At 39.3% G+C, this 10,349-nt stretch overlaps 1 pseudogene; it reads right to left on the bottom strand.

The window, feature by feature from the left end:
* Positions 1-8,391: 8,391 nt before the first annotated feature.
* Positions 8,392-9,673, bottom strand: LOC109377230 (G2/mitotic-specific cyclin-B1 pseudogene; annotated as a pseudogene).
* Positions 9,674-10,349: the final 676 nt, after the last annotated feature.

Genomic DNA, 10,349 nt, shown 5'->3' on the forward strand with positions numbered 1-10,349 from the left:
TAATATTGTATGTCAACTATAAGTGAATAGATAGATAGACAGATAGATAGATAGATAGATAGATAGATGATAGATAGATAGATAGATAGATACAGATATATTGTCAGGGGACGTGGAGTATAGTGTGGGAGTGGATTCAAGGAATTGTAATAGATATGTATGATATTGGGGGGGGAAGTGGGGCGGCGGATTGGGGGAGGGAGGTTGTCACCTCGAGGGATTAAAAAGTATAACTATTGCACTGTGTTGTACAGCTGAAACTAATTCTAAAAAATGTGTATTTCACAATAAAAATAATTTTTTAAAAAGAGTGTGAGTTCTGAGCAACAGTGGTTCAAGTCCCAGCCCGAGCTGAGCAGCTGCGGAGCTGCCGACAGGTGGCAGGATGGCTCAGTTAAAAAAACAAAAACAAAAAAGGGCCGGCTGAGTGGCTCAGTTGGTTAAGAGCTCGCTCAAGAGTTTGAGCTCTGAGCAACAACGGTTCGAGTCCCGGCCCGAGCTGAGCAGCCACTGAGCTGCCAACAGGTGGCAAGATGGCTCAGCTAAAAAAAAAAACCAAACAAACAAAAACAAACAAACAAACAAAAGAAATTATTAAGGAAAAATAAAATGTTTACCAGGGCTTTGTATAATAAAGGAGGGGGATGAAGAATGGGTTTCTGTGATAAATGAACAAAGAACATGAATTTGCCTCAGTTCTAAACTCCTCTGTTGCTCTAGTCAAATAGCATCGATTATTTGAACTCAAACTATTTTGACACACTGAATAGAAATGGCATCTAAGGAGAGTCTTTAGGAGTTTTTCAGGTAAGATCTTCATTCTAGTGAGGGGGTCATTTTGCTGTTCCCTTGAATCAGGACCCTGTTGGAACCCCCACAGAAGAGGTCTTGCAATGTCCCTAGCCTCACATCTCCCTGCTCTAGAGCTTAACAATTGATCAACCCTCTACCTGTGGTTTGAGCTTGGAATGTCCCCTATCCAAGTTCCTGAGTTTGGAATATCCCCTGTCCAGTTTCTTGATTTAGATAATTACCCTGAAACTTGTGCTTGCCCATGATCACATAGATACCCCTTGATTATGATGATCACAATACCCCTTGCTTACTGATCACAATCTCTATGGCCCTGCATTCTTTCCAGGTTACTGTCATCACTGCTCCTGGGTTGATGACCTCATTGGAGAGACACATCGCCTGGTGGAAGACTCCGTGCAGACCCCCAGAACCGTCATGTGGCCTCTGGAGGAATCCAAATTTTCCCTTAAATATCCCATGCTAGTCTGAGAACGTTAAGGCAGTTTTTGGAGGCATTAACCCACTGCCTTCTCAGACCACTGGTGCTCTGATAATAAATACTTATTCTATGACCCAACTCCTGTGTCAGTCTATTGGCTGAGTGGTGCAGGCAGCATGAGCCCTGGATTTGTTTGGCCTCCAGTTTCACCATCTGTAGACCTCCCAGTAGCTATCACTGTGAATGACATCTAGGTGCCAAGTTGCTTGAATATTTTCCATGAAGAATATGACTTAACATTGGGAACTTTTCCCTCCAACCTGGAGAGCTACCTGCAATTCAGGAGGGACCAAGGGCAGGCGTGAGACACTGATTGATTTGAAGACAGGTGAGAGGAGAGGAAGATAGGAAGCGTGGGAAGAGGAAGGAGAAGAGGAGAAAGGCAAAAGGGATAGTATCTGGGCTTATTGAGCCAGCCTGTTAGTTGTGCTCCCTGCCTCTCTTGAATCAATTCTCAACACAGCCACCATTGATTTTCCTGAACATAAATCTGATTGTCTCATTCCCTTGTCTAAAACACTTCAATGTTTCCCATTAACTTAAAATCAAGTCCAAGCTCCTTGACATGGTGTACTAGGCCCTTCATGATCTGTCTCTTGCTATGGTCCATCTCACCTCTTCCTACTATCTGCTTTTATACTTGATGCTGCAGTTATATTGAATGGCTTACAGATCATTTTGCTTCTGCTTCCCTACTACATAGTTATATACACAAAAGACTGCCCTATATTCTTGCTCATGTTTTTCCTGGGACACTGTTTCCACCTTTCTTTCCTAATTCCTGTTCATACTTCAAGACACCGTTCAGATATCACCTCCTCTAAGAAGCATTCTCCAACACCTTCAGATGGGGCTGAGTTTCTATCTGAGTCCCATGTCACCTGTGCATATTTCTGTCCTGTCACTTACCTCATTATATTGAAATTACTTATTTACACATCTGTCTTCCACACCAGATGGAGACTTTCTTCAGGATGGAGAAAAGGCACTCAAAGTATTTCAGATGGTGGTGAGTCATATAAAAGAGGGCCAAGGCAGGGGTACTAAATACCTGTTAGAAGTGGCCATGGTTTAGACTTCCTTCCTGTTCAGCAGTTGCTTACTTTCTCACTGGCTTACATATTTGTGAAAAGTTGTCCATGTAATTATTCATTAAACTTCTGGAAAGTTCACATTTTAAATGACTGTTCTTAGTACCTTTTGGCAACAATGAGATTTCAGGTAGGTACTAAGGCAAGCTGATGTAGAGATGTATTTTCCTTGGCTCTTGTACCACGTGGTGTAGGCAGCTGTACATTAAGCCTGTTTATAGTCAACCCTGAACCCATTGCCTACTGATCACCATAACAGTGATCTGTTAACACTCAGTTGATTTATCTATCTCTCTCTCTTTGTTTTATTAGTTTCGGGTATACAAAACAATGTAATAGTTATACATTTCACCCCTCACAAAGTGAAAACCCCCTCCCCAATCTTTTGCCCCTTTGATATTGTAAATATCTATTACAATTCCATTGACTCTATTCCCTATACTATACGCCATATCCCATGACTATATATATATATATATATATATATATATATATGTTAAATTATAGTTGACAATGTTATTCAGCTTCAGGCATACAGTGCAGTAGTCAAGCATCTACACCGTCCATGATTTATCTCTTTAAAAAAAGTGGACATGTTGATTCTGGGGCTCCAGCTAGAGTGTGAGCTCTTTGAAAAGAAAAACTGCCTCCAACTTGTTTAAAGTTACCCAGAGGGCTCTATAAAATGGGTGAGGCTTTGACCGGGTTCTGGACCATCTTCTGATGTATGGAGGATCTCTCGCTCTCACTCTCTTTTTCTCTTTCTTTTTTTACAGAATGGAAGGCAATACACTTAATACAGCTTAGCCAAAATTTATTGTCTTGTGCCTCAAATCCTAGAATTCTATTTTAACTAAGTCTAAAGTTTAAATAAAAGTTAGTGCAAAGAAGTGAAGAATGGATGGTAAACAGCTTGGACCATCAAACTTGACTACTCTCATCACACTATCATTTCTCAGAAATTTTAAATGACTTTTTTATAATGACTTTCATTTTTATTGTTTGGAAGGATTAAGAAATAAAAGCAAATATTAAAAATAGACTGCTGGAGGATGACACAGCCAATAGAAAGCTGCTTGTTCTTACTCAAATTATTCTTACCATTGAAAAAGAAATTGAAGGAATCTCATCTTATAGTGTCCATAGGAAAATGTGCTTTATTAGCAAGATTCAGCCTGTCCTTATTGGAGAAATGTCAGTTCTCCTGATGAAAAGATTTTCTCAGACCATCTGTCAGTTATTATAGCAGTCTGTGTTTAACCTCTTCTGTACAAACATAAGATAATTCACTAATCTAGTAAATTGCAGCATCGAATGCTGTGGGGGAAAAGAAAGACATGGCATTTGCCTTCATGGGGCTTGACATTTAATAAGAGAGACAAGAGGTATACAGAATCATATATAAAGCATGACAAATGTACTAAGTGCCATGAGAGAGTTACCAAATGTGGTGGAAGCACCAACGAGAGGGAGATTACTTTTGACTAGGGGCTGGGGAAATTTCCATGGAGGTATCTGAAGGCAGGGAGAAAGGGTAGAAATTGTGGGCATCCTGGGTAGAGGGAAAAAGTCCAGCATAGGTCTGTACAATCAGAATAGCATGGTGTTATAGGAATATAGGGTGTGAAATAACAGTAAATTAGGTTTTATAGATTGTTTAGAGGTCAGATGAAGGAGGCATTTCACTGTCAGATTAAGAGGTTGGCATTTTATCCTGTAGAGCAGACAATAGGTTGCCAGTGGCAGGATTTAGAAGGGTCAATGACTGGCTCAGAGCTGTGCTTTAGGAGGATTATTTGGGCAGCATAGGAAGTATAGGTTAAGTAATGGGCTATTTTCTCTAACCTCAGGGGAAGTGGAAATGGACTTGTGGCTTCTGCTATTCAAGATATAATGCATTGGGTTTTGGAGACTTAAAACTATATTTTTCTTTTATTAGTTGCTTCTAGATTTATAGCCCTGAGCTCACTGCTAAGATCGAGTTAGCTAGCCCAGCTGGAATTGATTCTACATTTTTCTGTTGAGCTTTGAGCTATGTGAGATTTGTGGGTTTTGAGCTAAGCCTGGGCCAATTTTTCAATATCAGTTTCATGTTCTTATTCCTCACTTTGTGAGTGTGTATTGTTTCCGATGGTGTGTGTGTGTGTGTGTGTGTGTGTGTGTGTGTGTGTGTGTGTGTTGGTCTATGTGTTTCTGTATTCCATGTGATACAGCAGCTGGAGGTTGTGGTGGTAGTGAGAATAATGTGGGATCACATCTGAAATATCTATATTTTTATTATCCAAGTTCCTTCTGACTTAGCACTATCAAGAAGCTCATGTTATGGGGTACATTTTTGGGTGGAATAGCACTAGTGTTTCTCAAAGTGTGGCTTTCTCTGACCACCTATAACAGAAATCACCTGTGGAGGAATCTGGTTAAAAATACAAGTTTAAGGTCTGTCCTAGATGGGATGAATCAAAGATCAGGAATCTAGCAAAAGGTTAAAAACCAAGAACTGCAGTTTTGAATTTAAAAGGCAAAACAACGTAGATTATTAGGCTATTAAAAGGAGTTTTGAAAAGTTTAAAAAACTTGGCCTTTTGGATTTTCACTTTTAATTTGTCAAGCTAAGAATTTTAGGGTCAAGAAAATAAATTTGTGCTAGAAGGATCTTCCCATTCTGGAATGGTCTTTCTTCCTCTCTGTACAAATATGACCCATGACTTAAGGCTCATATCCTCTCATATGCGTTTCAGTACCACTTTAGCCAATGAAGATTTTTCTTGGTTTTCAGACCTGCTTTCAATTTCTGGTTGCCCCTTTCATTTGTCATCTAGTCTTGGGGTCTCATGTGTTACCAACTTGCCCTCAAAGTGGTGGTGACTGTAAGGGTGCAACTTGGTAGATCAATAATGTAAGTAAACTTAGGTAGTTTGCAGTTTAATCCACCCTGATATTTAACGGTTTTCTCTTTGTTTCTCCTCCCACTGATTAACTGAAGAACTCTGCTTGTTCCCTTTTTCAAGGCTACATATACCTCGTTAATTAAAAACATCCTAACCTGGAAAGAGAAATTTCTTAATCCTCAGGTGCCCAGACACTGGAATCCAATTTACAACTTCCTTGAAGTTTTGACTGGTGACACATTAAAGTCCCAGGCTTCAATGGCTGAGTCCGAGCCTGGAGATAACATCATCTTCAAACAAACCAGACCCTAAGGAGGATATCAGTCCTCAAACCTGCCTGCCTGACTGCCCCTTTCCTATATTAGACAAAGCTAACCTGAAGTTAGGTGCAGCTGTCCACTCTCAGACTCTGGACTCTGCCCCAGTTACCAACACCCCTCTTCCCCACCCTCCTGCAGTGTTTCTCTCCTTACAATCCATGGCAGCCATCATCTTTGAACACTGCCATGGGCATTCTGTCTCTGCCCTAACTTTAATAAAACCTTTTTTCACTCTCACTTTGTAGAGTCTTCTGTGAATGCTTTCACTTTTTGCAAATGACCATGGGTTAATTCCACGCCATGACACTGACTTTACCCTTGAATTGGGGATTATTTGCTTTATGCCTGTTGATGTTGTCTCCCCAACTAGTCTCTAAAATTCCTTGAGGGCAAGGGCTCTATCTTATTCTGCTTTCCACACTCTCCAATTCTGTAACATCTGACACCATGCTTGTCACCCAGTAAGAGTGTGATAAATGATTACAGAGTGAATGAAATGATTTCAGGGGACATTATGTAGCTTTGCTTGAGGAACACAAATACCAAAACTAGACTGAAGGATAAAGGGTAAAGTGAATCTAAAACACATGCTTACATTCACTAAAATAGTCAACTACTTAAAAATGAAGTGTTCAGAGTTCTCTGTCTTCCCAGTACATTTTAGAAAATTGCAGTGAGCCAAAATTATTTATTTTCATTTATGGGAAACAAACCCATTTTCATTACTCACCTTCCATTCCAACTACAACTTAGGCTCCCTTTGTTTCTGGCAGCATGTTACCTTTTAACCAGGGAGTGAAAAGAACTTGGAACAATGACTTTCAAACTTCCTTAGTCCTTCAGTAATAGTCCCTCATAAGTGCTGAAAAATAGCAGGTTGTACATCATCCATTTTACTGGTCCTGTCATGGGATCGTTTTCCTCTTTTTGGGATTTGATAACTGACCCTGTTTCATTTCATTTGTCAAAATGCATTTTACCTATTTCTTCCTTTCCCTTCATTCTTCCTTTGAAGCCATAGCTTTCTTGATTTTAGAGTGCGGGAGATTAAGTGTGGGTGGAAAATGATGCCTGCATGGGCTTTTTAAGTACCAGCAGCAACATTATTTCTAAATTTTTTGTTCTGCCACTGAAAATGCCTCAACCCACATGTAGCTAGTTCTTATTCTCTTCCTGTTCACCCACCCACAGCATCCTCCTGCTATCCTAAAATGCCTGCCCACCCCCCTTCTCGGCAGCCACTTGCCATCACAGTTCCAGAATAGTTTCATTCATCACTGTCACAGTCCCTGCAGATGGTAAACTCTTCCACGTTATCTGGGGCCACCAGTAAATGAGTTTGCATTTAATATTTTAAAGAATTTGCTTTGTTTCTGACATTTCTCTACCTACCGATACTTACAATTATGTGGCTTGCTGTCACCTTTTTCTCTGCTAGTTGGTTGCCAAGAACCAATCTCCTCAAGAAAGTGCAAGGGGATCATCTTGCCTGTCACTCAGGAAATCTGTCTAATTTTCATCTCATATTGTTACAAGTGCTCACTTTCTTCTTTCGGTGAGGAAGGCAGACTTAAGAAGAAGAGGAACAATTTAAGAGTTTGGCAGAGGAGTATTTATATGGGTTTATTTCTGGATTGTTGATTCTGTTCTATTGGTCTGTGTGTCTGTTTTTCTGCCAATACCATATTATTTTGATTATTGTTGTCCTGTAGTACAAGCTGAAGTCAAGGAGTGTCATACCTCCAGCATTGTTCTTTTTTCTTAAGATTGCTTTGGCTCTTCAGGGTCTTTTGTGATTCCATATAAATCTGATGATTTCTTGTTCTATTTCTTTAAAAAACATCATTGGGGTTTTGATAAGGATTGCATTAAATCTGTATATTGCTTCAAATATTATGGCCATTTTAACTATGTTGATTCTTCCAATCCACAAATATGGAATGTCTTTCCATTTCTTTGTGTCTCTTTCAAGTTTTTTTTAAAAATGTCTTATAGTTTTCAGTTTATACGTCCTTCACATCTTTGGTTAAGTTTATTCTTAGGTATTTTATTCTTCTTGTTGCAGTTATAAAAGGAATGTTTTAAATTTCTTTTGCTGAAATTTTATTGTCAGTATATAAGAAAGGAATAGATTTTTGTAAATTAATTTGTACCCTGAAACTTGACTGCATTTGGTTTTTTTCTAAGAGCTCTTTAGTGGAGTGTTGGGTTTTCTATATATAGGATCATGTCATCTGTAAAAAGTGACAATTTAACTTCCTCATTCCCAATTTGGATGCCTTTTATTTCTTTCTCTGACCTGATTGCTCTGGCTAGGAAATCCAATACTATGTTGAATAATAGTGGTGATAGAGGCAAACCATGTCTTGTTTCTGAACGTAGAGCAAAAGGCTTCAGTTTTTCACTGTTAATTATAATATTAGCTGAGAATTTGTCATATATGGCCTGTATTATGTTGAGGTATTTTTTTTCTATACCCATTTTATTAAGTGTTTTATGCATCATTGGATGTTATATCTTGTCATATGCTTTTTCTGCATATATTGATATAATCATAAGATTTTTATCTTTTATTTTGTTTGGGTGGTGTATAACATTGATCAATTTGAGTGTGTTGAACCATTTTTGTGCTTTTGGGATGAACTCCACTTGATCATGATGTATAATTTTTTTAAGAAATTAAAAGGATTGCAACTTTATTAAAAATAAGTAAATGTAACAAAATAATATACACAGATAGCACATGATGCCAATTTTATTTGCAGATTATTACAGCACTTCCCACTCAAGTTCACAAGTTACACCTTTGATACAGCCTTGGCTAAATCTTGAACTAGTGCAGAATTCAGCTGTGCCAGAGTGCTGATCTTAGCATGCTTAGATATGGCATACTTGTTCTTGATAGTCATGTGCTTTGTAAGCCCACGATTCACCATGACTATGTTCTTAGCCAGGTGTTGCATAACAAGAAGGGATTCTTCACTGTATGACAGGTAATGCTGTAGAGTTGGAGACCATTCACCATTATCAAGAATTTTCATTGCTTAACAAAAAGCTCCTGCTGCAATCTGAGAAGTAGGAAAGTGCACCATATTGTAGTCCAACATAGTTAGTTCCATCAGATATTTGGCCAAAGTATGTTGCTCCTCATCAACCTCTCCAATCTTAGATGCTCTCCAAAGGAAATGCAAGGGTAGAGGGCGACTCAGACTAAAATTTAAAGCTCTTAGAATCTTCATTTCCATCTGTCTGATTTGGAGCTTAGTGTAAGTGTTGTCAGTCACAAAGACAAAGTCCCCGATTTCTGGAGGGTACATTTCTTCAAATTTCCTTGCAATAAACATGCCAGTGACACCAACCAGCTGCAACATCTTGGGCACACAGTTATTCTGCATGAACCGGTCAATAATGGAAACAGTCATGTACATGGTCTCCTACAGTAACCTGAATTTCATTTGAACCTGCACTATCCAATCAATTAGGATGGCTCTTATGTTTCCCGTGACTTCTCGACCCAGCAGGTATTTTAGTCTGACTGCTTGCTCTTCCTCAAGTTGTCTCAGATAAGTATAGATGTATTTTACATATTCACTCCAAAGGTTGGGATTGGCTCCATCTTCTGCATCTACATCATTCACTGCAAGAAGTACATCCGAGAAAGCCTGACACAGATACTCTTCAGCAGGGACACATCCAGATGTTTCCATTGGGCTTGGAGAGGGAGTATCAACCAAAAGAGGCTCAGGTGAAAATTTTTCTTCTTTAACAGGCTTAGGTTCTGGCTCTGGCATGGGCTCCAGCACAGGCACAGGCTCGAGTCCCTTTTCCAGAGGTTTGGGTAGTGTTTTAGCAGTAACTTTTCCAACAGCTAAAGTTTTTGCTTCCTTTTTCAGAGGCAATTTGGATTGGGGCTGTTCACTGACTTTGTTACTGATGTCTCCAAGAGCCTTTCCCAATTGGTCTCAGCCCGGGCTTGGAGGCTGCAGCAGTGGCCACAGGCACGCGCTTTGTGCCTGCGATACTGATCTTCGCCTTATTTTCAGTAATAATTTTCCTGTTCCTGGTGACCTGGAACGCCATGGCTTCCTCTTCACCAGGCAGTAGCTCAGTGGGGAGAAGATGAGAACGGGAGTCCCGGACGAGCCGGGGACCTGATCCTGACACAGATCAACAACCGTTCCTCCACCCATGATGCATAATTTTTTAATGCCTTGTTGTATTTGATTTGCTAGAATTTTGCTTAGAATTTTTGCATCTGTATTCATCAGAGATATTAATTACAAAAATCTGTAATTTGTGTGTGTGTGTGTGTGTGTGTGTGTGTTACTCTTACCAGGTTTGTGAATCAGAGTAATGTTGGCCTTATAAAATGAGTTAGGAAGTATTGCTTCTTCTTCAATTTTTCGGAATATTTTGAGAAGGACAGGTGTTATATCCACTTTGAGTGTTTGGTTGAATTTACTAGTTAAGCCATCTGGTCCTGGACTTTTGCTTTTGGGAAGATTATGGATGACTGATTAAATTACCTTATTGTTGATTGGTCTATTTAGATTTTCCAGTTCTTCATGATTCAATCTAGGGAAGCTATATGTTTCTAAGAACTTGTCCATTTCTTCTAGGTTATTCAATTTGGTAGCATATAGTCCTTTATAGTATTCTGGTATGATCCTTTGTATTATTATGGTAACTGTGGTAACTTCTCCTCTTTCATTTCTGATTTTGTTTGTTTTTTTGTCTTTTGATCCTAGTGTGTCTA

The sequence above is a fragment of the Hipposideros armiger genome, unplaced genomic scaffold, assembly GCF_001890085.2.
Source record: "Hipposideros armiger isolate ML-2016 unplaced genomic scaffold, ASM189008v1 scaffold_1325, whole genome shotgun sequence".
In the NCBI taxonomy this organism is placed as follows: Eukaryota; Metazoa; Chordata; class Mammalia; order Chiroptera; family Hipposideridae; genus Hipposideros; species Hipposideros armiger.